Here is a 21,920-nt window from a genome sequence, read left to right on the forward strand (position 1 = left end):
TGGGGAGGGGTGCTCTGCCTTATAGAAAATGTGCATCAGGTGCGCTAAACTATTAAATAATATGTCAAATATATAATCATATAGTGACAAATCAACAAAAATCGTGAATGAAGTGAAAGGACAAACCTTTCAACAAAATCACAATCTATAAGAGGAATAAATCCAAGGTGGTAAACAATCATATAAATATCAAAATTGGGAGTCCATAAATAAATAGTGAATGTCCAAAATCATGTTTAACCAACATGCATGTGAAGAAAATCCAAGAGTGCAAAATCCAATTGAATAGATGTGGGCAGTAAAAACCTCCACCGTGATTGGATAAGCCCCTTACCAGATGAAATAACACAAGGGCGTGAGTGTTATCAGATCCAATGTTAATACTCAGGAAAAGTAGGAACACCCTCAAATCCCTCTCCCCAAAGGGGAGAGCAGGTCAGCAGGTTAATGATTGTAGGCATAGAAAGGTGAATTTCGCCTGTATTGGCAGCCTGTCTTGTTGCCTGGGATGGATAGATCTCTGAGCTCTGGTCATTAGGTGTAGTCCCCCTGGTGGCCAAAAAAAAGAAAACCGCTGATAGTGTAGTATTTCCAACAACGTTTACTAAAGGAAAGGTATGCACTTACAGTGGGTAGACTTGATATCTGGCATCAACAACAATTGGTACCGGAGGGAGTGATGAGGGCCCCGGCCGCCTGCAGTGTGGTCCGCTGCGATAAATCGTGACGTTGTGGCGCTCCTCCTGACGCGTTTCCTCCTACGACGGACGTCAACTGAGACAGGAGGGCCGGGGCTCAGGTGCTGGCATGGGAGGATACTGATAACAGGAAAAGCTTGGAAGGAGTCTTCCCTGAGAGGCAGCAGGAACAAGGAGGACAGTGTGAGTACTACAGCACGGTGCAGGGACTTACACAGTGTTGTACAGAGCAAAGGAGAAGAATCAATTGGAGTTGTACATAGGGAGGAAATTGCCCCTGGTTTTGTCACTATCAAGTTGGGCATCCCATAATTCATATTCCGCATCCAAGTTATTACCCCCTAATAAAACATCAAAGCAAAGCTCAAAGACTGTTCCTTGTCTCTGGAGAGAGTGTGGAAGTTACTTGTGGTCTGGGCTGGCTGTGCAGCAGTGGGAACCCTGTCATCTGCAACCCCTACGGGGTAGTGTTACACGAACATCATATGAATCATTGAAGAATCTTGTACATAGAAAACATCCTGTAATATATGAAGGTAGAAAATTATTATCTATGACAATTTGCATACTTGCATGACCCCATTAGCTGTTTCTGATGAAAATACTATTGTCTTTGTTCCTGGCTGCTAGAGAGTCTATTGATGCTGGGGTGGATCTATTGTTGCTGGGGTATTTTTGTGGGGGATCTATTGTTGCTAGGGAGATTTATTGTTTGCTGGGGGGTCTATTTTTGCTGTGAGGGGTCTATTTTTGCTGGCTGCAGGGGACCTTTTTTTCCTGCCTTTCATTAGCTGATTCCATAAAAACTACTTTGCACCAAATAATGATACTTTTCTGTATCCTCTAGGTCTGTGATGGTGAACCTTGGCACCCCAGATGTTTTAGAACTACATTTCCCATGATGCTCAACTACACTGCAGAGTGCCTGAGCATCATGGGAAATGTAGTTCCAAAACATCTGGGGTGCCAAGGTTCGCCGTCACTGCTCTAGGTAAAGGGTGTAACCAAAGAATGGTGCATGGAGGTGGGTAGGGGGTGGAGACAAGGAGTGACTCAGAAAGTGGGAGTACCAATATTCACATAAAAAAACATCTGGGTAGCAGTGACCATAACAGGATTTAATTTAATGTTAGCTGTAAGCAACAAATGCATACAGGAAATATAAAAACACTTACCTTTATGAGAGCAAATTTTCCAAGGATGAGAGCTGCTCTCCAAGTCTTAGACTGGGAGGGAATATTGGCATCAATTAACATAGAACAGAAATTGGAATTCTTCAAAAAGACTTTATGTGAATTCACGGCAAAGCATATACCCATGGGCAATAAGTTTAAAGGGCTTAAAATAAAACCTATGTGACTCACGGCCAAAGTTAAAAAAAAAGCTATAAATAATAGGAAAAGAGCTTTTAAAAATATAAAAATGAGGGAACACTATCATTGTTTAAATGTTACAAAGAATATAACAGAATATGTAAAAAGGAAATCAAGGACACAAAAATTCAAAATGAACGACAGATTGCAAAAGATAGTAGGGAAAAAAACCAAAAATTCTTCAAATATAATAATAGTAAAAAGGTCAGGTCTGAGCATGTATGCCCTTTGCAAAATAATAAAGTAGGTGACTGGGGACTGGGGACAAAGAGAAGGCAAATGTATTAAATACTTTCTTCAGCACTGTATATACAAAGGAGCATGGGGGAGCTCATGACCATAATGAGGACGGTATTGACACAGCCCCAAATGATCCACAATGGCTCAAAGTGATATGGTCCAGAAATATTTAGACAGAATAAAGGTGGATAAAGCACCAAGACCAGATGGCATCCACCAACGGATCCTAAAAGAATTGAGCTCTGTAATGTCAAAACCATTGTTTCTTATTTTTAGGGACACTTAATGACTGGAATAGTACCACTGGATGGGCGTAGGGCCAATGTGGTGCTTACATTTAAAAAGGGATTAAAGTCTTTACAAAGTAACTATAGGCTTGTTAGTTTAACTTCTGTAGTCTTGAAGATATTGGAGAGTTTAATTAAAGACCACATAGATGAGTTCTTGAGGAGGTAGGTTAAACCTTGGATAGAGGGGTGGCTGTGGACGTAGTGTACTTGGATTTTGCAAAAGCGTTTGACACAGTTCCCCACACACGGCTAATGTGTAAGGTACAGGCTTGGAAAGAACAGTTTGAAAATGGATAGAAAATTGGCTAAAAGACCAAATTCAGAGAGTAGTGGTTAATGATTCTTACTTTGAATGGTCTAAGGTTTTTAGTGGTGTACCCAGGGCCTTACTGGCCTACTACTATAGCAGGAAATTTCCCGGTAGGCTGTCTGACCTGGGGCCACTGAGCTGTGGCTGCGCCTCATATTCTGGAAAGCGCTGGTGATCTGCCTCCAGAAGTCTAACAGCAGCCTGCAGTGTTTGGGAGTCGCCGCCATTTTGTTGAAGCCGCCGGCTCAAGAAGAAACCTGACATTTTCATTATAAAGCATCATAAGGATCTTCAGAGGCCTGAAGGGATGTGGATGAGGTATGGGCAGCTCTGATTTAGGGCTCAATTCCCGGCAGGCATGTAGAGCAGTCGGCTTATGCGGCCATCTTCGTGGGTAGTCACCACGCCCCTCCTTCTGGGAACTATTGAAGAAGCATGGAATTTAAACTCAAACTGGGCCTTTAAAATCAGTAAACAGTCTTTTTATTTCTAGGAAGATTAAGGAAATAGAAAACAGCCACCATCTCCTATAATGCTACCAGATGTCTTTACGTACCCTAGGGAGAATAACTACTGTAAAGAAGCTATACCTTCTATAGGAGTATGGTGAGTGGGTGTACAGGGCACTCCATGTCTCAGACACACTATATGTGCACGTGTGTGGCAGAAGCAGAATTCTGCAGGGGCTGCGGACTGTAAATAGGGCCAGTGAGTAGGCCTGAACTGAGTAGGCCTGAACAAGCCCAGTTCTAGCCAGTCACTTGAGAAAAGTATGTGGGTGTCAACAAAGCATGTAGACTACAGTAAACCCCCGCTCCATCGCGGTTCAGTTTTTGCGGTCCCGGTATATTGCATTTTTTTTTTGTAATGTTATTTTACTATATAAATCATTAAAGATTAAATATTTTTGTGTTTTCCATAGCTCTGTCTCTGTCTCTCAGTGTCTTTTATGTGTTTAAATGAGTTTCTATTGTTTTAAAAGTGTGTTTAAAGACCGACCTTAAAATGCTTTTACACGTACAGTGACAGTAAAATAAACATGCCTACAATGCATTTTAATAGGGTTTTTCTATTTCGCGGATTTTCACTTTTCGCGGCTGGGCCCGGAACGCAACTCCCGCAATGGAGGGGGGTTTACTGTACTATCATATGACAAGTATAGAGCCCTTCATTGGATTCCACCTCACATGACCTTCATTATCAGTAGGTACCCAAAAAAAGCACCCATCTCCAAGCTGCAAAAAAAAAAAATCAGAGAGGACAGGCAAACATTTTGGGGAAAGATATCTACAGCTCAGTTGTCCATTGACTGCGGTGGGTAGAAAAGATATTATCCATCGCTACCCTAAAAGGTATGAAATGAAATACATACACATTGCAAAAACACACCGTTCTCATTCTCCACTTTATTTGATAAAAAAATATATATATAATCCATGTATCCTCTGTTTGGTCTTCTGCTAAGCTCTTTCTGACCATCAGGGCAGTGTTACCGAAATGCTTAGGCAATCCATTAATTTTCCCTACTTATTTAAACATGGACAGCCTAATCCGCTAGAATTCATGCTGGAACTCTCATCACTGTGAATAAAAAGTGGGCCCTCCTGCTTGGAAAGCAATAAAGTATTGGCTGGTGAGGAGACTTCAAACAAGAGCACCAGGTCTGCTGTAAATCAAAGATATATACATATTGGGATGATTTTTTCCAATTCATAGACTTTAAATGTAGGCAGTTCAATATCTGTATTTTTTATTAAAAGCAGCAAAAGTCCATTAATATGTCAAAAGGTCCTTAGAATGATCTGACCAGAGGACCCTTTTTGCAGTTCTCTGCATATGCTAATGTAAAAAAAAATGGTCTATTTATAATTTTAATTATAGATACACCAGGGAACTGCTTTGTTTGCTCATTATAATAGCATGTTGTTTCACAATACACAGTAGAATGATTATGCCTTACCTACCTTATCTCACTGAGTCTCATCAATAGAGTTTAATTGCTATCAGATTTGTTACTTGTTGTCCTAAGTCGAGTACACACTAGTCGTTTTTCCTTTTCAACCAAGCAGGGCTGAACGAAAGAAAACTGACAGTTGATGTTAGTATGTGATGTTAGTACAGCGATCTCCTCTACTGTGCTATTGTGTTCTGACAGGGGAACGGCCCTCTGCCAGCACATTTCGGTCAGCGCTCTTAGCCATTGGCTGAGAGCACTGATCGGGAGTCGATACGCAGACCTTTTTCGGTCATGCCCCAACGACAGAAGCCAGATGGTCAGCCAGCTTCTGTCCGACCGGCTGCAGTACACACGGGCTGAATGTCGGATGGTTCAATAGAAACCGGCTGACATTTGGCCTGTGTGTACTAAGCTTTATTAAAGAAGAATAGGGTTCTTTTCTTTTTAAAGTGCATGTCTGAGCAAAAAAAAAAACAGGCAAGGCATTGTACGGACTACTTCCTTGACTACTGAACCCTACAATGTCACAGAGAGGAATTCCAGGTGTTCCTTGCTAAGAAACAAGGTAAAAGGAAAAAAGGGAGCATGTGTCTAACACAAGGCCTGTGGTCTGAATCCAGCCCGCTAGGCCATTTCATGTGGCCCTCGCACCCAGGGCTTTTTTTCATGTGAAACTTGGTAGAACGTGGAAAATTCTGTTCCAACACCTCTGTCTCTCGCCTCCCGTGCCCCGCTCATCATGGTCACTTGTAAACACAGAAGCCTTATGTGTTTACAAGGACAGCTTTATTCTTGTGGCTCTTACTGATCTCTGCCTGTCTTGCACTTGCAGTGGGGTAAAGGGAGATGCGTGTGCAGTGTTGGCTGGGGCATCACGTGATAAGCTGCACTGTGATCTCCATCTGTAGAGCCAATGATCTCCCTGCAAGTTAGAGAGAGGTGGAGTTGCCTACACTGCTGGAAAGTACTAGAGCCAGGGGGGTGAGATGTGAGGAAGGTTTTGGGCAGGGGGGGTGAGGGGGGCTGTGGTGGGAGATGTGTGCAGAGGTGGGGGGTGGAGGACAGTGTTGCAGAGGTCAGAGCTGAGGAGGGGAGGAACAGCTTGTGAAAAAGAGCTGAACCCTGCACATTGTTACACTGTTCATAACACACCCTTATACCCCCCCCCCCCACAATTTATATAGTGCCCTGGATAAATTTACATAGACTTATATATACAACCAGCGCTTTGAGGGCAACCATAATGCTGATGCAGCCCGCAATGAAATTGAGTTTAACACCCCTGCTCTAGAGGGAGAGAGAGAAGTTTGGGGTTAAATTTGTGTAATAACTGGATACACACTTTGATTTTTAATTCTCAAGTGCAACAAATCTTATTTTGCTCCAGTTTCATTTTTAGTGTTCTTTCACATAAGAATTAGCACCTAAAGTGAAAGTTTAATGCTGTTGAATGTATTTTCTTTATATATATATATATATATATATATATATATAGTGTATATATATATATATACATATAGTATGTGTGTGTGTGTGTGTGTGTGTGTGTGTGTGTGTGTGTGTGTGTGTGTGTGTGTATAAAGTAAGAATGCTTTCAAAAATATGTATTTTATTTGTTTAATATTATCAATTTACAAAACACAAAAACCATCAATTCTTACACTTGCAAAAAGCCAGGTATTTTGTAGAATTTAGATTCAGATGTGTGATTAACCAATTATACCAAGCAGGTGCTATTGATTAGAAATTTCATAAGGTGAGGCTGTGGAAGACAGTTTCATGTCACAATTTATACACAATGGCAAGACTGAGCATAGCAACAAGACACGGGGTAATTATACTGCATCAGACTGGGGTTTCATGATGTGCTAGACAAGCTCTTTTGAAGAAGCACAAACGGGCAACACTGAAGGCCGTAGATTCAGTGGTCATTCAAGGACACTTAATGCAATAGGTGAAAGACGCATCATGCTTACTTCCCTTCCACATCAGAAGATATATAGCAGTGTCATTGGCACAGAACTGGCAAAGGCTGAGGGCAGAAAGTAGTTGCCTTAAACTGGAGCCAATTAGAGATTAGTGTGCCCAGTGCCCACATCCCAAAATTATTACATACAACAAGAAAAACCCTCTGGATGGGACTTTTAAGGGCAATACTGTAGGTAGACAAAAGTATACATTTCAAAAAAGTATGGGGAAATACAGAGAGAGAGAAAAAAGGAAAAATTTTCTCAAAAAAATATAAAGTTTATTACATGAAACATATAAAGAAATCACATGAATCCAGAGAGAACCTCCGGAGTAGTTAAAACAATGTCATGCAGTTACACAATATCATACATAACACCTGACAGTGGAGAAGAGCATATTCTGAAAAAAACATAGACAGCTGAGACCCAACGCATTTCGAAAATGGTGAGGTCAAATTTTTCCTCAGGGGTCTATATGAGCATTACAAGAAAACAACAAGAGAAGGGCGCACCGACCTTGTGCATTACCACTTAAAAGTTTATTAAAATCAAAGAAGGGTAGCGTACAATATACTCACAAATGTAGCATATGAACAAGCATATAGGAAATGGGCCTGGAAGCGAGCAGTGCCCATTTCCTTTATGCTTGTTCATATGCTACGTTTGTGAGTATATTGTATGCTACCCTTCTTTGATTTTAATAAACTTTTAAGTGGTAATGCACAAGGTCAGTGCGCCCTTCTCTTGTTGTTTTCTTGTAGTGCCTTTTGGATACCCTTGGTCCTGAGGGGGGCAGCAAGACCACTTCTTTTGTGTCATAAAACCACCTAGAAGATTCACCTTCTCGTATACCACTTGAGCGCAGGAGAGATATTGTTGTCTATATGAGCATAGCTATGTACAGATGTCTAGAAAACAATGATGAGACAATGTCATTACATCAGACTAATCACAATTGTATAACATAGCAAGTTAACATAGTAAACTTCAGAAAGAATATGGATAGTAAACTTCAGAAAGAAGATGGATATCATTTTTCTTACACACCTCCAATCACAGATGCTCAGATGTTTAGAATGAAACAACCGCATATTTAAAAAAACCAAGCCAGAGTATTGAATACAAGGCTGAAATAAGTCAGTACCTGAGCGGGCCACAGGCCAGGATCCAGGTGACCCCCAGCGTCCACAAGGCTGAGGGCAGAAAGAGAAGGACCAGTAACTAGAAGAAGGCAGGGGTTGGCGGCACAGACCTGTTCCCGGTCTATCGGTCAAAAGACAAATGACTCCTGCGCTTGAGGGGTTATCTTGAAACGGGTATCCTGAGAATGCGATTCAGGTTGAATGGACGTAGTCCCGGCTGTGCTGCCACTCTCAACAGGTCATGGTAACCCAAACAGACTCTGAAAAAGGAACGAACAGAGGGCGCAACCAGCCTAGCGCATTATCTTAAAACAATTTATTAAAATAAAATAGCATACACATTGTACTCACAAAACAAGTTGGAACACGGGCAAACATGTGCAATCAAGGACCACTAAGACTCTGCACTGGGCTTCCTCTACTGATGCAGGCCGTGGTGGGATGTGGACCTCCAAAGAACCACTTAAGCGTTTTGGGGTGTCCCCCCTTCATCAGAGCTCCGGTCTATCGGTCCCCTGCCCACGGTCGATAGGTAGCCCCCGATTGATAGGTTGCCAACCCCCGATTTAAACTAAAAGTTAAATTGGAGTTCAACAAAAAAATTATAAAGGACAAAGTAAAAGCTAAGAAATCCAATAGTTATTTTTCTTCTAAAAAAGGACTGCCAATGTCAAAAATTAACCACTTGCCGACCGCTCACGTTGACCGTACTGCGGCAAAGTGGATCGTTATCGTCCAGCGACGTAGTACTACGTCGCTGGACTCCTCCCCCTGTAGGCGGCGCGCACCCGCTGTTTTCAGTCACAGCGGGAGTCGGGCCAGGGGAGGAGCGGTGGCGATCGCCGCTGCTCATCCCCGATCGTCAGGGAATCTAGTTTGGAGAACTGCCCGCTTGTGTAAACAGAGCGGGCGGATCTCCTAAGTGACAGGCAGGGTCAGATTGCAGTGTTCAGCATAGCTGAACATGCGATCTGTCCCTGACTCAGTCACCTCCCCCCACACACGTCAGTAAGCACCAGGCATACATTAACCCCTCCCTCTCCAATAAAATTAACCCCTTCCCTGCCAGTGTCATTTTTACAGTAACAGTGCATATTTATAGCACTGATTACTGCAGTAATGTCACTGGTCCCCCCAAAAGTGTCAAAAATGTCAGTCAAGGGTCCGATCTGTTCGCCGCAATGTCGCAGTCCCGCAAAAAAAATCGCAGATCGCCGCCATTACTCGTTAAAAAAAACACAAAAAATTACAGAAATCTTTCCCTTAGTTAGTAAACGCAATAACTTTTGCGCAAACCGATCAAAATACGCTTATTGTGATTTTTTTTACCAAACATAGGTAGCAGAAAACAAATTGGCCAAAAATGTAAAAAAAATTAGATTTTTACATTTTTTGGGGGGAATTTCATATAAAAAAAATGTTAAAAATATTGTTGTTTTTTCAAAATAAACGCTCTTTTTTTGTTTATAGCGCAAAAAGTAAAAATCGCACAGGTGATCAAATACCACCAAAAGAAAGCTCTGTTTGTGGGAAAAAAAAGGACGTAAACTTTGTTTGGATATGGCGTCGCACGATCGCGCAATTGTCAGTTAAATTCGCACAGTACCAAATCGCAAAAAGTGGCCTGGACGTAAGACAGCAAAATCCTCCGGTGGTAAAGTGGTTAAAGTGGAAAGCATTTGCCAATGCTCCCCATGCAACATTACTTGCCTGACAGAGAAAGTAGTATACTTTCACCTGAAAATGAAGATTATTAAAGTAGCTGACCTTGATGGCATCCATCTCTGCATGCCATGCCTGTAAGGATGACTTCTACTGTGTACAAATCATTTGAGGGTATTTTTTGGAAGGCTATACAAAAATGTTTTGTATAAGTAGAAAATAATCTAGTAACAGGAAAACTAGAACAGGGTCCATAGACATAAGGCATTGTTTACCTAACAAGTTCAGTTTTTAGGAGGAAATATATTCAAATCACGATGCTCAAAATGGCATTGATGTGATATATTTGGATCTTGTAGTTAGGTAAAAAAAAAAAGGTTACAAGCAATAGGAATTTTTGCTCATGAATCTAGTTGAAGAACAAAGGACAAAGGGTATTTTTAAATGAAACATAATGTTTAGCTATGGTGTACCACAAGGAATACCATCATGTCTAATTCTTTTCAATCTTTTTTTTTTGTTCTGGTATGAAAAAAAATAAAATAATATAACTAATTTTGCTTATAGCACAATTTTATTATTTAGACATTTTATATTTTTAATGTTAGTGTCATTATACAGAAGAATCATGATGGAAACACAGAACAACATACACAGAGAGGTGCTGAGAGCTTTTAGACCTGCATGTGTAGTCAGATGAATGAAAATTTCAAACAAGCTCAATAGCTCAGATGAATGAGTCCAAAATAATTTTATTTGTTGGTAAAAAAAAAAATCATCGTTCTAATATAGATCTGCTTTCTTTGAGGCCATCAAAGTTTGTGTTGAGCCCTGGTAAAAGATATTGGTGTTGTCCCCAAAACGTGTGGGATGTTTTTAAAATGACTTTTTAATCAACAATAAAAATGGTCTTGGATTCTTTATCTGGTTCTGGTGTGGTGTGGTTGGCTTTCTGTATTTCTATGAAAATGGGAACACAGGTGGCTAATTGGCATATGAACTTTAATGCTAAGAAAATGTATGATTATGCACCAAGGCATGATGGTAATAACACCATCATCTCCTGCATGCTGCATAGAATATTAGTAGTGAAAGTACCACTTCCAGGATTGTTGGAAACCTTTGTCTCCCCTTGTGTTTTTTGGTTCCATCCTCATACCCCTACATTACTCCCCCAGATGCAGCTGTTAAGTATGGGGTCTGAGGATGGAAGCAAAGTGCATGGTGGGGGCACAAGCATCTAATACTCTTGGAAATGCTGCATGTGGAAGGAACTGACGTAGGCTGCAGTGCTGAACAGAGGAGATGTAGGAGACATGGGGTCCTGGAGAGCTCTTCTATTTAAAGGTATCTTTATTTAGATTTCTTTTACTCTGATAAGGTTGCATTAACCACTGAAGCCCCGGAAGATTTTACCCCCTTCCTGACCAGGGGGTTTTTTGCGATTTTTTACTGCGTGAATTTAACGGACAATTGCGCGGTCGTGCGACGCTGTACCTAAACGAATTTGACGTCCTTTTTTTCCCACAAACAGAGCTTTCTTTTGGTGGTATTTGATCACCTCTGCGATTTTTTGATCATGCGCTATGAACAAAAAAAGAGCGTCAATTTTGCAAAAATAACAATATTTTTTCACATTTTTTTATATGAAACTCCCCCCAAAAAAAATGTAAAAGTCTAAATTTCTTAACATTTTCGGCCAATTTGTTTTATGCTACATATGTTTGGTAAAAAAAATCGCAAAAAGTGTATTTTGATTGGTTTGCGCAAAAGTTATCGCGTTTACTAACAAAGGGAAAGATTTTTGTCATTTTTGGTGGTTTTTTTTAATGAGTAATGGCGGCGATCTGCGATTTTTTTTGCGGGACTGCGACATTGCGGCGGACAGCTCGGACCCTTGACTGACATTTTGACACTTTTGGGGTTACCAGTGACATTACTGCAGTAATCAGTGCTATACATATGCACTGTTACTGTAAAAATGACACTGGCAGGGAAGGGGTTAACTGTATTGGAGAGGGAGGGGTTAAGTGTGTCCTAGGCGCGTGTTTCTAACTGTGATTGGCTGTGGCTACTAGTGTAAGAACAGAGATCAACGGTCCTACATAGTAGAACCGTCTGATCTCCATTTTTACACAGGGGAGAATGACAGGCGGCTTGTTTACATTAGCCGCCTGCCTTTCTCCCTTCCCGGCGAACGATCGCAAGTGACCGGCGGACATTGGGTCACACGCACTGACTTCTTAGGGAACGAGCCGGGGCTCCCCCGCTATTGGCTCACAAGCCGGTGACAGGCTAGTGACGTATATATACGTCACTTTGCCTGGCCGGGGCTGACCGCCGCAGTATATGTACTTGCGGCGGTCGGCAAGTGGTTAATAAAAATGAATGATATAGATAGAGGTATAACAACCAGCATAGACTAGTCTTAATTACTTCCGGGCCGCACACTGCCAGTGATGGGAATAACAGCATTAGAAGTAAACGGCGTTACTACCGGCGCTACTTTTTACAGTAACTAGTAATCAAACCAATTACTTTTTCTCCGGTAGTAACACCGTTACCATTACTGTCAATAAAATTGCGGCATTACCCGCTGGATGTGTATACTCTACAGTAAGCTTCGCTTACTTACGTTCTGTCCCTGTGCTGTAATACTCTATGTACCACGCTGAGCCAATCACAGCAAGCGGTGTATTCTATTAATGCATACAAAGCCTGCTCAGATTGGCAAAGGTTGTATAAGTCCGCCTCTCTGACTCAGCCAATCCAAGCAGGCTTTGTATGCATTAATAGAATATACTGCTTGCCGTGATTGGCTTGCCGGATTCCCCGCACATTGGATGCATCGCTCAGTCTGACTCCTCCGGGATCTCGCCTCCAATACTGCTACTGACCATGTCCGGGAACTTCCTTCTAGCGCCCATCCCGGCAACTGCCGACTACTTCATGTCCGGGACATCAAGATGGCAGTGATGGGGGCAAGGGGTGTGGGCAAGACCGGTTAGTACCTACCAAGATCACCCATTACTGGCATGTCGCCGGCAGAGAGGCAATCCGTACTATTCTCCCTATATATCGTATAGGAGAGATCACATTAACGGAGAGATCATTCAGATGATGGGATCAATCATCGTTGTTATGTGTATTATTATTGTTATGTTATTTTATCTATATCACATACAATCTTCTAAATTGTCTCACCATTCATACCCAGCTAGGAAGATCTCCTCCTATTTATCGATCATCTTTAGTAGATGCATCAAATTTCTGCATGCACTGGATGTGCCAATATTGTACCCCATTCTCAGCAATCAATACTCAGTCTAGATCAGTGGCGGTCCGTCTATTTGGGGCGCAGGGGCGCCGCCCCCCTGTCCATAGGTCCGCCCCCCTAATCTACTTGCAGGGTGTCGGACGCATGGATTAGGCTTCAAGAAAGGGTAATTATTTACTTTTTTACTGATGTAACTCAGTTACTTTTTAGGAGAAGTAACTAGTAACTATAACTAATTACTTTTTTTAAGGGACATGCCCAACCCTGCACACCGCATATACAGTGGGTACGGAAAGTATTCAGACCCCCTTAAATTTTTCACTCTTTGTTATATTGCAGCCATTTGCTAAAATCATTTAAGTTCATTCTTCTTCCTCATGAATGTACACATAGCTCCCCATACTGACAGAAAAACACAGAATTGTTGACATTGTTGCAGATTTATTAAAAAAGAAAAACTGAAATATCACATGGTCCTAAGTATTCAGACCCTTTGCTCAGTATTTAGTAGAAGCCCCCTTTTGATCTAATACAGCCAGGAGTCTTTTTGGGAAAGATGCAACAAGTCTTTCACACCTGGATTTGGGGATCCTCTGCCATTCCTCCTTGCAGATCCTCTCCAGTTCTGTCAGGTTGGATGGTAAACGTTGGTGGACAGCCATTTTTAGGTCTCTCCAGAGATGCTCAATTGGGTTTAAGTCAGGGCTCTGGCTGGGCCATTCAAGAACAGTCACGGAGTTGTTGTGAAGCCACTCCTTCGTTATTTTAGCTGTGTGCTTAGGGTCATTGTCTTGTTGGAAGGTAAACCTTCGGCCCAGTCTGAGGTCCAGAGCACTCTGGAGAAGGTTTTTGTCCAGGATATCCCTGTATTTGGCCGCATTCATCTTTCCCTCGATTGCAACCAGTCGTCCTGTCCCTGCAGCTGAAAAACACCCCCACAGCATGATGCTGCCACCACCATGCTTCACTGTTGGGACTGTATTGGACAGGTGATGAGCAGTGCCTGGTTTTCTCCACACATACCGCTTAGAATTAAGGCCAAAAAGTTCTATTTTGGTCTCATCAGACCAGAGAATCTTATTTCTCACCATCTTGGAGTCCTTCAGGTGTTTTTTAGCAAACTCCATGCAGGCTTTCATGTGTCTTACACTGAGGAGAGGCTTCCGTCGGGCCACTCTGCCACAAAGCCCCGACTGGTGGAGGGCTGCAGTGATGGTTGACTTTCTACAACTTTCTCCCATCTCCTGACTGCATCTCTGGAGCTCAGCCACAGTGATCTTTGGGTTCTTCTTTACCTCTCTCACCAAGGCTCTTCTCCCCCGATAGCTCAGATTGGCCGGACGGCCAGCTCTAGGAAGGGTTCTGGTCGTCCCAAACGTCTTCCATTTGAGGATTATGGAGGCCACTGTGCTCTTAGGAACCTTAAGTGCAGCAGAAATCTTTTTGTAACCTTGGCCAGATCTGTGCCTTGCCACAATTCTGTCTCTGAGCTCTTCAGGCAGTTCCTTTGACCTCATGATTCTCATTTGCTCTGACATGCATTGTGATCTGGAAGGTCTTATATAGACAGGTGTGTGGCTTTCCTAATCAAGTCCAATCAGTATAATCAAACACAGCTGGATTCAAATGAAGGTGTAGAACCATCTCAAGGATGATCAGAAGAAATGGAAAGCACCTGAGTTAAATATATGAGTGTCACAGCAAAGGGTCTGAATACTTAGGACCATGTGATATTTCAGTTTTTCTTTTTTAATAAATCTGCAACAATGTCAACAATTCTGTGTTTTTCTGTCAGTATGGGGTGCTATGTGTACATTCATGAGGAAGAAGAATGAACTTAAGTGATTTTAGCAAATGGCTGCAATATAACAAAGAGTGAAAAATTTAAGGGGGTCTGAATACTTTCCGTACCCACTGTATACTGCGGCAGGGCGGCATTGCTGCACAAAATCACGTATAGGTATGTAATTTTGTGCGGGGGTTCTCAGGGGCACGCGCACGCCGCTGGAGCATCATTGCCGCTGTGATCAGACACAGCAGGAGCCAATCAGCAGGTTCTTCTGCCGCAATGGCCGCCGGACACCCACGATTGTGCAGGGGAATGACAGAACGGCCGTCTGCCTATGTAAACAAGGCAGGCGGCTGTTCTGTCACAGAGGCATAGAGAGATCTAAGCTGAAACACAGATCTCTCTTTTCCCCTCAGCACATCCATCCCCCACACAGTTAGAAAGCATTCCCTAGGAGCACACTTAGCCCCTTAATCACCCCTAGTGTTAACCCCTTTCCTGTCAGTGTCATTTATACAGTAACAGTGCTTTTTCTTCAGCACTGATCACTGTATTGGTGTCACTGGTCCCCAAAAAGTGTCACTTAGGGGGAGATTTACTAAAACTGGTGCACCGAGAATCTGGTGCATCTGTGCATGGTAAACAATTAGCTTCCAGGTTTTATTGTCAAAGCTTGTTTGAACAAGCTGAATTTAGAAGCTGATTGATAAAGAGAAATGACCAGCGCTATGGACTAAGGTGCATATGGGGGGGGAGGTGTTGTGAATGGAAGGTGTAAGCTGCCACCAATCAACCCTTGAGTACAAGGGTAAGAGTGCAATATAAAATGTGGTGATTGATATCGGCGCTACCTTATAATGTATGAAGTAAAAACACACGAATATCAGAGTGTCACCAATATATAGTGAGTGAAACTCCTAAACGAAATAAATAAATAACCAATGTGTTTAATAAAATTCCAAATAAAAACAACCAATACGGTGATAGGTGTACAAAATAACCATATACAATAATGGTGAACGTAAAAGGGAAAAAAGGAAAAAAAGAAAAAAAGGGGGTTATCCCACAACCACAAGTGTATTTATCAGGTATAGAATTTCCTGATATATGTGCCACAACATGTGATGTAAAAATAAATACTTGCTGCTGGGTGAAATTAAAACTGTCCACTAGGTGGCGTTTCCAATAAAAACTCATGCAGCAGTATGTGGTAAAAAAGGTGAACAAGTGCTGCTAGATAATGTGCAAATTGGCCACTAGGTGGCGTTTTTCCGATACAACCTGTGCAGCAATATGGATGGGGGTCTTTTCTCCGTGACGAGGGAGCAACTTCGAGCCGGCACTTGCGCCCTAAATGCTCACACAGAGAGAAGGCCCCATAATGAGTGGTTAATCCATACAGTATAGCAAAAAACCGCAGTACACTCACTGTTAGGTTACGGTGATCAGGATCAGAATGCAGTCGGTGCGCGCCGGGATGCTTCCGCGTTCCACGGCCGACAACCGGAAGTGACGTAGTACGTAGCAAGACTCCGCCCTACGCGTTTCGTCAGAGGGATGTCAACTGGAGCGGCGTCAACTAGGCGTACTCCCGGACTTATTATAGCCGCCCGTATCCAGGTAACGGAGGGGATGGGTCAGCGCCGCCATCTTTTTACTCCCGCTCCGGAAGCCATATTGCTCCTCTACTGGCTTCAATTCAGGATGTGCAAGGGAACGGCCATATTATCATCATATCCGATCAATTGATGCAACTGAGTGTAATGCGATCCTTTATCAAATGTCTTTAAAAAATATTTTATTCATCAGAAAAAGTCAACCTCGATTTGAAATGGAGATTGCTATAAAAATTAAAAAAACAGAATTAAAAAATTAAAAAAACAGAATTGAAAAGGAGAAAAATGTAAAATATAAAAATGTGAAAAATAAAAAATAAAAAATATATAAAAGAATCTAACAGGACGGTCACTGTCCTATATAACATAGTTTCCCTAATTTTTCACACTAAGGACAATCATTTCTTTGAGTTGTGTTAATAATCCCTTCCTGGTACACATATGAAATTTAAGTATGGTAGTTTACGAAATATTCTAACCTTTTATGCACCAAATTCCTTTCCATATGGAGTTCTATAGACTGTTTTTGAAATCATGTTAGATTCTTTTATATATTTTTTATTTTTTATTTTTCACATTTTTATATGAAGAAATGACACTTTGCTACAATGTAAAGTAGTGAGTGTACAGCTTGTATAACAGTGTAAAATTACTGTCCCCTCAAAATAATTCAACACACAGTCATTAATGTCTAAACTGCTGGCAACAAAAGTGAGTACACCCCTAAGTGAAAATGTCCAAATTGGGCCCAAAGTGTCAATATTTTCTGTGGCCACCATTATTTTCCAGCACTGCCTTAACCCTCTTGGGCATGGAGTTCACCAGAGCTTCACAGGTTGCCATTGGAGTCCTCTTCCACTCCTCCATGACGACATCACAGAGCTGGTGGATGTTAGAGACCTTGTGCTCCTCCACCTTCCATTTGAGGATGCCCCATAGATGCCCAATAGGGTTTAGGTCTGGAGAAATGCTTGGCCAGTCCATCACCTTTACCCTGAGCTTCTTTAGCAAGGCAGTGGTCATCTTGGTGGTGTGTTTGGGGTAGTTTTGTAGGAATACTGCCCTGCGGCCCAGTCTCTGAAGGGAGGGGATCATGCTCTGCTTCAGTATGTCACAGTACATGTTGGCATTCATGGTTCCCTCAATGAACTGTAGCTCCCCAGTGCCGGCAGCACTCATGCAGCCCCAGACCATGACACTCCCACCACCATGCTTGACTGTAGGCAAGACACACTTGTCTTTGTACTCCTCACCTGGTTGCCACAACACACGCTTGACACCATCTGGACCATAAAAGCTTATCTTAGTCTCATCAGACCACAGGACACGGTTCCAGTAATCCATGTCCTTAGTCTGCTTGTCTTTAGCAAACTGTTTGTGGGCTTTCTTGTGCATATCATAAGAAGAGGCTTCCTTCTGGGACTACAGCCATGCAGACCAATTTGATGCAGTGTGCGGCGTATGGTCTGAGCACTGACAGGCTGACCCCCACCCCTTCAACCTCTGCAGCAATGCTGGCAGCACTCATACCTCTATTTCCCAAAGACAATCTCTGGATATGATGCTGAGCACGTGCACTCAACCTCTTTGGTCGACCATGGCGAGGCCTCTTCTGAGTGGAACTTGTCCTGTTAAACTGCTGTATGGTCTTCATCATGCTGCAGCTCAGTTTCAGGGTCTTGGCAATCTTCTTATAGCCTAGGCCATCTTTATGTAGAACAACAATTCTTTTTTCAAATCCTCAGAGAGTTCTTTGCCATGAGGTGCCATGTTGAACTTCCAGTGACCAGTATGAGAGAGTGAGAGCGATAACACCAAATTTAACACACCTGCTCCCCATTCACACCTGAGTCCTTGTAACACTAACGAGTCACATGACATCGAGAAGGGAAAATGGCTAACTGGGCCCAATTTGGACATTTTTACTTAGGGGTGTACTTACTTTTGTTGCCAGCGGTTTAGACATTAATGGCTGTGTGTTGAGTTATTTTGAGGGGACAGCAAATTTACACTGTTATACAAGCTGTACACTCACTACTTTACATTGTAGCAAAGTGTAATTTCTTCAGTGTTGTCACATGAAAAGATAGAATAAAATATTTACAAAAATGTGAGGGGTGTACTCACTTTTGTGAGATACTGTGTGTATATATATATATATATATATATATATATATATATACGTATATATATATATAAATATATATATATATATATATATAGATATATATCTATATCTATATCTATCTATATATATATATATATATACACACACACATATATATATTATATATTTTATTATTATATATTATATACAGTATGTACAGTGGTGATCGAAAGTTTGGGGACCCCAGGTAAAAATTTGTATTAATGTACATAAAGAAGCCAAGGAAAGATGGAAAAATCTCCAAAAGGTATCAAATTACAGATTAGACATTCTCCCCCTATTGGTGGGACTTTACAGGCACTCCAATGAATGTACAATTAAAAAATACAAAAGTAATTTTATTGAAGCAAAATAGTAAAATTAAAAACAGAGCAAGCAGTAATAGCAATACAAAAATGCAGGTGACATGAGTACTGTAATAGCAGGAAACACAACGCGTTTCGAAGTGTGATACTTCTTCCTCAGGGGAACTCTTTAGCTTACAGTATTTCTCTATAACAATACATTAAGTAATTAGTGCATTAAATTATCATATATCACAAAGAAAAATATATATAGAAAAAGAAAAAAACATATTCATGTATTGTTGCACTTACATCAACTGCGTTGTATAGCGTTTAAATTGCTTGCAAACATATAAAAACAAACCGAGCCGTAGAAGCCCATGTGGTGGGTCAGGATGACAAGATTACTTCCGTAGATGGAAAGGAGGGAATTTGTTTGTGATATCCCATTAGTTCAGCCAAAACGTGAAGAAGCTCTTGGTAGAGCCTATTGGACAGCTGAAGTCCAGATGGAGGAGCCCTAATATGTAAGTAATGAAACAAAGGAACAAAAATATATGTAAAAAGTATAGAAAAGAAAAAAGAAGAAAGGGCCAAAAAAAAAAGGGCCAAAAAGTGCAAAATCCCCGCCCCCCCTCCCTCTTTTTTGGCCCTTTCTTCTTTTTTCTTTTCTATACTTTTTACATATATTTTTGTTCCTTTGTTTCATTACTTACATATTAGGGCTCCTCCATCTGGACTTCAGCTGTCCAATAGGCTCTACCAAGAGCTTCTTCACGTTTTGGCTGAACTAATGGGATATCACAAACAAATTCCCTCCTTTCCATCTACGGAAGTAATCTTGTCATCCTGACCCACCACATGGGCTTCTACGGCTCGGTTTGCTTTTATATGTTTGCAAGCAATTTAAACGCTATACAACGCAGTTGATGTAAGTGCAACAATACATGAATATGTTTTTTTCTTTTTCTATATATATTTTTCTTTGTGATATATGATAATTTAATGCACTAATTACTTAATGTATTGTTATAGAGAAATACTGTAAGCTAAAGAGTTCCCCCGAAGAAAAAGTATCACAGTCCGAAACGCTTTGGGTTTCCTGCTATTACAGTACTCATGTCACCTGCATTTTTGTATTGCTATTACTGCTTGCTCTGTTTTTAACTTTACCATTTTGCTTCAATAAAATGACTTTTGTATTATTTAATTGTACATTCATTGGAGTGCTTGTAACGTCCCACCAATAGGGGAACCCCTCTTTTTTGTATAGCAAATACACGGGATGTGGCACCAGTATCAAGGTCGCCATTGAGAGCAACTCTTATAAAATATGTCAACAAAAGTTAGATTTTATTTCCATCATTGAGACTTTCAAAATTACAGAAAACAAAAAAATGGTGTCTGCAAAAGTTTGGGCACCCTGCAGAATTTATAGCATGCACTGCCCCCTTTGCAAGGCTGAGACCTGTTAGTGTCATGGATTGTTCTCAATCATCGTCTGGGAAGACCAAGTGATGTTAATCTCAAAGGTTTTAAATGCCCAGACTCATCTGACCTTGCCCCAACAATCAGCACCATGGGATCTTCTAAGCAGTTGTCTAGAAAACTGAAACTGAAAATAGTTGACGCTCACAAAGCTGGAGAAGGCTATAAGAAGATAGCAAAGCGTTTTCAGATGTCAATATCCTCTGTTTGGAATGTAATTAAGAAATGGCAGTCATCAGGAACAGTGGAAGTTAAAGCAAGATCTGGAATACCAAGAAAAATATCAGACCAAGAAAAATATCAGACAGAACAGCTCGCAGGATTGTGTGAAAAACAATTCAAAACCCACGTTTGACTGCACGATCCCTCCAGAAAGATCTGGCAGACACTGGAGTTGTGGTACACTATTCCACTATAAAGAGATACTTGTACAAATATGGTCTTCATGGAAGAATCATCAGAAGTAAACCTCTTCTACGTCCTCACCACAAAAATCAGCGTTTGAACTTTGCAAATGAACATATAGACAAGCCTGATACATTTTGGAAACAAGTTCTGTGGACCGATGAGGTTAAAATTGAACTTTTTGGCCGGAATGAGCAAAGGTACGTTTGGAGAAGAAGGGGCACAGAATTTAATGAAAAAACCTCCAACTGTTAAGCATGGGGGTGGATCAATCATGCTTTGGGGTTGTATTGCAGCCAGTGGCACAGGGAACATCTCACGAGTAGAAGGAAAAATTGATTCAATAAAATTTCAGCAAATTTTGAATGGTAACTTGATGCCATCTGTGAAAAAGCTGAAGTTAAAGAGAGGATGGCTTCTACAAATGGATAATGATCCTAAACACACCTCAAAATCCACGGGGGATTACATCAAGAGGCGTAAACTGAAGGTTTTGCCATGGCCTTCACAATCTCCTGACCTCAACATAATTGAAAATCTATGGATAGACCTTAAAAGAGCAGTGCGTGACAGACAGCCCAGAAATCTCAAAGAACTGGAAGACTTTTGTAAGGAAGAATGGGCAAAGATACCTCAAACAAGAATTGAAAGACTATTGGCTGGCTACAAAAAGCGTTTACAAGCTGTAAAACTTGCCAAAGGGGGCAGTACAAGATATTAACTCTGCAGGGTGCCCAAACTTTTGCAGACGCCATTTTTTTGTTTTCTGTAATTTTGAAAGTGTCAATGATGGAAATAAAATCTAACTTTTGTTGACATATTATAAGAATGTCTAATCTGTAATTTGATGCCTTTTGGAGATTTTTCCATCTTTCCTTGGCTTCTTTATGCACATTAATACAAATTTTTACCTGGGGTGCCCAAACTTTTGATCACCACTGTATATACACACACAATGTATGTGTGTGTGTATCTATGTTATCTCTTACAGTGGTTATAGAATTTAGGTGATCAAACATCATAAGTTCACATCATATTCATAATAATTTTAGTAATAATATATACTATATAAGTTACTCTCTAAACTTCCACATGTATTATAAAAATGTGATCACTCATAAAAAAACAAGCTTTAGAATATAAAATGTCAACATAAATATGTATAAAGCGAAACATACTCCATTATATAAACAGATACTCCATTAAATAGAGATGAATAAAAAGTAATAGATATCACTAAAAATAATTGTTT

Source organism: Pelophylax lessonae, assembly GCF_965119305.1.
Source record: "Pelophylax lessonae genome assembly, chromosome: 11".
Lineage (NCBI taxonomy): Eukaryota > Metazoa > Chordata > Amphibia > Anura > Ranidae > Pelophylax > Pelophylax lessonae.